Here is a 7,559-nt window from a genome sequence, read left to right on the forward strand (position 1 = left end):
TTAAGACTCAATTATGTGCTAAAACTCCAAAACTTTTTATGTTCACAGCATCTAGAAAAGACATATTTAAGCCTGATCAGTTGAAACAGAGGCAGAAGAATAGCTGTAGATGCCTTGAAATTGTATATAGACAACCATAATACCAATAATTTCTCTTATTGGTATACTGCAGATATCACACTTCTGTGGGGGTTCAATAGCTCTAACTTCCAGTGTTAATCTGGAGTAACACATTATTATCTAGTTTCAGAAATCTTGTTTTAAAACTATATAGATAGAAATTATGGAAAAATAGATACCAAAAAGTAGCATTACAGAATTGGCATTAATTAGATCAACTAAATGGCAAACAATTTATTGGCTCAGATGTCCCTTCAAGGGACCAACTTTGACTCTAGAGCAGGGGTCTCAAACTCAATTTACCCTGGGGGGCCGCAGAGACGCAAAGTCGGGGTGATCCTTGAATGCAAAGTCAGTAGTACGCCTTGAACATTGGAGGGGTGTTGTGTGACCCAAACAACTAAAACAAAACAAAAAATGATTCCTCTAGGGCAGGGCCACAAAATGTTGTACGGTGGGCCCATTTGCGACCCGTGGGTTGCGAGTTTGAGACCCCTGCTCTAGAGTATCCTTAGTTTGTACCATCATCTCATCTGATCCATCACATTTTTTGATACTTAAGTCTACATCCACAAAATGCTACATATAACAAGGTAAATACAATAACCAGAGACAGTTTACACAATGCAGGTAAGTGGACCACTATCAGGATTATTAGTAACAATGATCTGTATTAAAATTAGAATCTCTTTCTGAGAAAATCTTTGCTAAATTCAATAAATTTATCTCATAAAAACCATTAGACATTTATAATCATAGTTGAGGAGTCATTTCTACCAAATGTTAGGAGCCAATAATGAATCATCAAGTATGACTTACATTTTTTTTCTTCTGTTTCCAAGAATTGGAATAAATTACAGGTTACTTAAATAAATGTCCAATAAGTATTTTCATCTGAGTTACTCATGGGTGATTATATAAAGTATAAAAAAGATAATATAATTATTTTGAAATAATAAGACTTTGTAAAAAAAAAAAAAAGGTAGGAAGAATTCACAATCTTAGAAGGCACTTAATTCTTAGCCTGTGGTGATAAGTCTAAGTGTTTCTCTCTCCAACAGTGCAAAGAATAATAATAGCCAGCTGAAATTATAGAACCCCACTCACGTGGACCTGAACTAAAGGAAATAGTCCTGCTACAGAAGCATGCCCCCAAATGATCAGAGCCAGTAAAAAAGAAAACTTTCAAAAACAGGAATGGTCTGGGCAATACACAAAGCAAGGCACAGTGGTAAATAGATTAAGGCCAAAAAACATGAGAGCCAGAGAAAGACAGGAGCAATATCACTCAAAATTTCTTTTTGTAGGAAATTACTCCATTAATGACTGGGCTTACAGAAGTAGAGTATACTGACTAAGCAAAGAGGACTTAATGAGAGCTGCTGGGTATTTTTTTATATTGTCATAACATTTTGTTTGTTTGGGGACCACATCTGGTGGCACTCAAGGATTACTCCTGGCTGTACACTCAGAAATTACTCCTGGGTAGGCTAGGGATGCCAAAGATCGAACCAAGTTGGCCATGTGCTAGGCAAATGCTCTCCCAGCTGTGCTATCACTCCGCCCCTATATTTTCATAATTGTTGAACGCTATTTTTAAAAATAGCACCAATACTAAATCACTAATTTTTCTCTAAGAAAAGAACTCAACTGTTAAGCAAGGGTTAAGTTTTTTTACACACAGTTCAGTTATTTTAAATTTCTTTTTTTTTTTTTTTTTTTTGGTTTTTTGGGCCACACCCGTTTTACGCTCAGGGGTTACTCCTGGCTATGTGCTCAGAAATCGCCCCTGGCTTGGGGGGACCATATGGGACGCCGGGGGATCTAACGAGGTCCGTTCCTTGGCTAGCGCTTGTAAGGCAGACACCTTACCTCTAGCGCCACCTTCCCGGCCCCTATTTTAAATTTCTTAATATATCATTAGCAGACTGTAAATCACACTGCCTAAATAAAAAATTTTAAGCCCATAGCTCATTTTAGATATTGAACTAGGCATAAATAATCATGTTAAAAATAATTTCTAACATTATCAGTATCCAATTTTCATTTAAAAATACTTTCTGGGGCTGGAGAGATAGCAGCACAGCAATAGGGCGTTTGCCTTGCATGAGGCCAAACCAAAGACGGGACAGTGGTTCGAATCCCAACATCCTTTACCCAAGCCTGCGATTTCTGAGTGCAGAGCTGGGAGTATCACTGAGCGCTGCCGGGTGTGACCCAAAACAAACAAACAAAAACAAAAACACAACAAACTTTCCTCTAATAATCAGCTTACTTTAGGATAGAAAAAAATAAGACTATTATACTGTACATCTTTTTTTTTTGGTTTTTGGGCCACACCCGGTGGTGTCTCAGGGTTACTCCTGGCTGTCTGCTCAGAATAGCTCCTGGCAGGCATAGCTCCTGGGGACCATGTGGACACCGGGATTCGAACCAACCACCTTTGGGTCCCTGGATCGGCTGCTTGCAAGGCAAACGCCGCTAGTGCTATCTCTCCCGGCCCCTATACTGTACATCTTTATATAATACATGACATATATATATGTATAAAATATAAAAATATATATAAAATATATATATTTTAATCCCCGCCCCCCCAAATTAGGGGCTGCAGGCACCGGGCGGGCGGAACCGAGAAAGGCCTCACCGTCCATCCATGCATCTACTAGAACTTTATAATTCATATTTAATACAACGTTTATTTAGAGGTCAAAACTTGATCATATGGGACCGGCGAGGTGGCGCTAGAGGTAAGGTGTCTGCCTTGCAAGCGCTAGCCAAGGAAGGACCGTGGTTCGATCCCCCCCGCGTCTTATATGGTACCCCCAAGCCAGGGGCGATTTCTGAGCGCTTAGCCAGGAGTAACTCCTGAGCATCAAACGGGTGTGGCCCGAAAAAAATATTTAAGTTTCAGGGCCAGAGAGATAGCATGGAGGTAAAGCATTTGCCCTTGCATGCAGAAAGTCGGTGGTTCGATTCCCGGCATTCCCATATGGTCCCCCCCCAAGCCCAGGGGCAATTTCTTTATTTTATTTTATTTTATTTTTTTTTTTTGGTTTTGGGCCACACCCTGTGACACTCAGGGGTTACTTCTGGGCTATGCGCCTCAGAAGTTGCTCCTGGCTTCTTGGGGGACCATATGGGACGCCGGGGGATCGAACCGCGGTCCGTCCTAGGCTAGCGCAGGCAAGGCAGGCACCTTACCTCCAGCGCCACCCCGCCCGGCCCCTTATTTTATTTTATTTTTTTTTTTGGCCAGGGGCAATTTCTGAGCTCGTAGTTAGGAGTAACCCTGAGCATCAAATGGGTTGTGGCCCGAAAAAACCAAAACCAAACAAAACAAAACAAAACAAAAAACTTTATCATATGTAAAATACGTACTTGTCAAATATTGGATGATCTCATTTATATATGAGATATAGAGAAGCAGATAGGTCTTACACAGTAAGACAAAAATAAATCATCATAAGCAAATGGGACTCAGACCACAGAACTATGGCCAGGAACACAATAGGTGGACATAGTAGATTGCAGTAAGAATATTGATAGTGGCAATGTTACAAGAATAAAAAGACATTATTATCTCCATTAAGAAGCAAATAATGAGAAAAATACATTATGAACAACCAAAATAAGAATATGGCTTTGTTCAATTTTTCTTCTAATAACATATGAGTTACTGATAAAGATATCTTATCTCCTCTCTATCTTATTAGTGCGGTGTGCTATAATTACCAGACTCCTACAGTTGGTTGGCAGTAACTAATTAAGAACTTTTCCTTCATACATGAAAAGTACTGAAAAGTCAAACTGTGGCAGAATGCACAAGAGTTACTGCTCTCCAGTACTATATGCTAGGAGAATTTTGCAATGCTCAGCAATAGTCACTTGATTCATTTTGCCAAAAGTTTATTTCTACTTCCTCTTAGTATTCCTCTTAAACAGAGATCTCAGTAATTTTCAAATCATCTCTCAAACTGTAAGTCAATAATGCAACTTTGCTACTATAACTTTGGATGAGTTTTATAAATTCTGATGGTAAAACCACATTCACTTATTAACAAATATCTAGTGAGTAAACTACTAGGTTAAAAGCATTATGTTTAATATTAGTGATGTAGCTCTTTAAAAGAAGGGAAAAAATCCTTCATCAAGGAGAAAACAGTTAATTAGAATTTACCATAGGGAAACATCAGTTTGAGCCTGAACAATGGTATAGCAGGTAAAGAACTTGTCTTGCAAGTGTCCAAGTTGATCCCCAACACCCCTATGTGGTTCTCTGATCACCACCAGGAGTAATCCCTGAGCACAGTCTGGTGTGATCCAAAACCAGAAAAAAAAAATCTCAGTAATGAAAGATTGTTTTATGTTTAGCAATGACCCCCACCCCCCCAATTCAACTGACAAGAGTGCTTTAAAAGATAAAACATCGGGCCGGAGAGATAGCACAGCAGTAAGCCTTTGCTTGCAGGCAGCTGATTCAGGACAGAAGGTGGTGGTTCGAATTCCGATGTCCCCCTTGGTCCCCCGAGCATGCCAAGAGCGATTTCTGAGCGCAGCTCCAGAGCCAGGAGAGCCAGAGCCAGGTGTAACCCCTGAGTGGGTGTGATTCAAAACCAAAGCAATAAAATAACATAATAAAAGATAAATCATAGAGACCAGAGTGATAGAACAGTAGTGGGTAGAATGCTTGCCTTCAGGGTTGGGTTTGTTTTTTGTTTGTTTTTGTTTTGGGGGGTTATTTGTTTTGTTTGTTTGTTTGTTTTGGTTTGGTTTTTGGGCCTACACCCGATGGGGCTCAGTGGTTACTTCTGACTGGCCAAGGGACCTTATGGGATGCTGGAGATTGAAACTGGGTCAACTGTGTGCAAAGCAGACGCCCCCACCTGCTGTGTACCAAAAATCCAGTTTTGATCCGGCACTTCCTGAATACAGAGCTAGGAGTAACCTCTGAGCATCATTGGGTATGATCCCAAAACAAGGGTTTAAAAAAAAAAGATAAAGCAAGAACTTATGACTAATACTAACATAAATAGATCACCCACTCAATGAAATACGTATTGAGATATTTATTATTGTACTTCCAAGTTACTTCTTTATTTCTGTATAGCTGTCTGTGCAAAGTCAATATAAATTTGTCACAACTCAGATTTATAACATGTATTGCACTGAAGTCTAATTGATCTTATTTATTTGAAATTACCATTTTACATAGCTATTTAACATTATTTTTTAGGCCTTATTGAAATACTAGATAAATTGATCTTTTTTAAATTGGGGATATAAACACTATTAAGAATAAAAATGTGGGGCCGGGCGGGTGGCGCTGGAGGTAAGGTGCTGCCTTGCCTGCGCTAGCCTAGGATGGACCGCGGTTCGACTCCCCCGGCGTCCCCATATGGTCCCCCAAGAAGCCAGGAGCAACTTCTGAGCGCATAGCCCCAGGAGTAACCCCCTTAGCGTCACAGGGTGTGGCCCAAAAACAAAAAACAAAAAAAAAAAAAAAGAAAAAAAAAAAAGAAATAAAAATGTAACACTAACAAATGCCGGGCCCGGAGAGATAGCACAGGGACGTTTGCCTTGCAAGCAGCCTATCAGGACCAAAGGTGGTTGGTTCGAATCCCGGTGTCCCATCATTGGTCCCCCATGCCTGCCAGGAGCTATTTCTGAGCAGACAACCAAGAGTAACCCCTGAGCGCTACCTGTGTGCCCCCCCCCAAAAAAAAAAACCCCTAACAAATGCACAAATTCAAATGACATTGTTTCAGAGAAATGACTTCAGAGGAATGTCCGTCCTGGTCAACCGTGTGCAAGGCAAAGGCCTTACAGCTGCACTATCGCTCTGACCCCACACCTGAGGTTTTGAAGTTAGATGTGGTCTCTGTGAGTCACTTTGGCTCAAGCTTTTATGTAATTTTAGGGCGTCTCAGGAAAGGGAAGAAACTTAATTTTTTCATTTCTTCACCTCGTGTAGGGATTAACGTAGGTGAGCTAGAATTCCAGCCTCTTCTTTGAATTTGAGGATGAGATGCAAAATGGGTCCACACAAAAATTATAGAACTCTTTCTGGCCCCCCAATTATCTTCCACCAGACTTATTTTATATAAAACAAATATTCAAATAAATGAGTTTTTTTCTTGTCCACACAAGGAAGTTATCTAACTCTATACTACACTGGGTTTATGAAGAGTATAAGGGGGAAAGCATTATAGATTAGTTTGAAGAAAAGGAGTTTATTCTTTGGGGGGGGTAGTTAAAAGCTCTTTAAGAAAATAGAACTTTTTTAAAAGGATATGACATTCAGTCTTTGACAATTATTGGGATAATAACTTCTGAAATTTTATAGATGTTCTATATTTGGTTGAGGAATTTTTTTAAAAAATGTCTTATCAGAGATTTTTAATAATCATGATAAATATTCAAATTGGTTGGATTCCTTTTATGATTCTATAGTAAGATTGTACAGTTTCTCTATGTATTGTTTCTCTATGTATTGTTAATTCTGTATGTATTCTCTATGTATTGTTCTCTATGTATGTAATGTGGGTCAATAACATTCACTCTGTCTTAAATGTTAATAAACCTTATATTTTAAGATAGAAAAAAAGAATAGAACTTTTTAAAATTAATTTGAGAATGTATGATAAGATCTTGATTTTTTTCTTCCAAAAGTTTTTCAGCAGTGTAAAAAATACTTAAAACACTATAAACCTGTTTGTCAAAAGTGCACTTGCCTCCTCTCTCTGAAATTATGTCAGCTGAGATCCTCCAGAAAACTCCAAACACTGTTTTTTAAATTTGATTCACTGTAAGGAAAAGGTCAAATTTTTACCTTGAAATAAGCCTCCAGTTATGTCCAAATTTTTTTTCACTGTATTTCAGTTTTCTAACCTTCACTACATTTATATTATGAGTTGACCATTTGCTGAAGGGGCATAAAGGACAATGCCCATGGGTGACAGTTTTAAAAGCAAAACTAGCTTCTTTCTCTCCTTTTCTCCGCATTGCCGCTGTGCGAACGTGGCCGGTGTTCGCCATGTCCTTCCCACTAGACGTTTAGGATCAAGCGGTTCCTGGCAAGAAAACAAAAGCAGAACCGGCCATTCCTCAATGGATTCGGATGAAAACTTGGTAATAAGATCAGATACAATTCCAAGAGGCGGCACTGGAGAAGAACGAAGCTGGGTTTGTAAGGACTTCCACGAGACACGCATGTGCACATATGAGCCTACATGGGTGTTAGCATGATATTGGCACACACGGTGCAGAAACGGACTTTAAGTGATGGGAATGTCTTGGTTCAATCATTGTTTCCCTCTTCTAGAAGCTTGACTCAATTAAACTGGAGCCTGTACTTGGCTTGCTGGACAAAAATGATAATAAATTATCTTCAAGAACCTTAAAAAAAAAAAAAAGCCAAACTACATAGAATCCCACCC

The 7,559-nt window shown here is 39.3% G+C and overlaps 1 pseudogene; it reads left to right on the forward strand.

The window, feature by feature from the left end:
• The first annotated feature begins 744 nt into the window (after positions 1-744).
• On the forward strand, positions 745-7,313 carry LOC126024136 (60S ribosomal protein L39-like; annotated as a pseudogene).
• Positions 7,314-7,559: the final 246 nt, after the last annotated feature.

The sequence above is a fragment of the Suncus etruscus genome, chromosome 12 (genome assembly GCF_024139225.1).
Source record: "Suncus etruscus isolate mSunEtr1 chromosome 12, mSunEtr1.pri.cur, whole genome shotgun sequence".
Lineage (NCBI taxonomy): Eukaryota > Metazoa > Chordata > Mammalia > Eulipotyphla > Soricidae > Suncus > Suncus etruscus.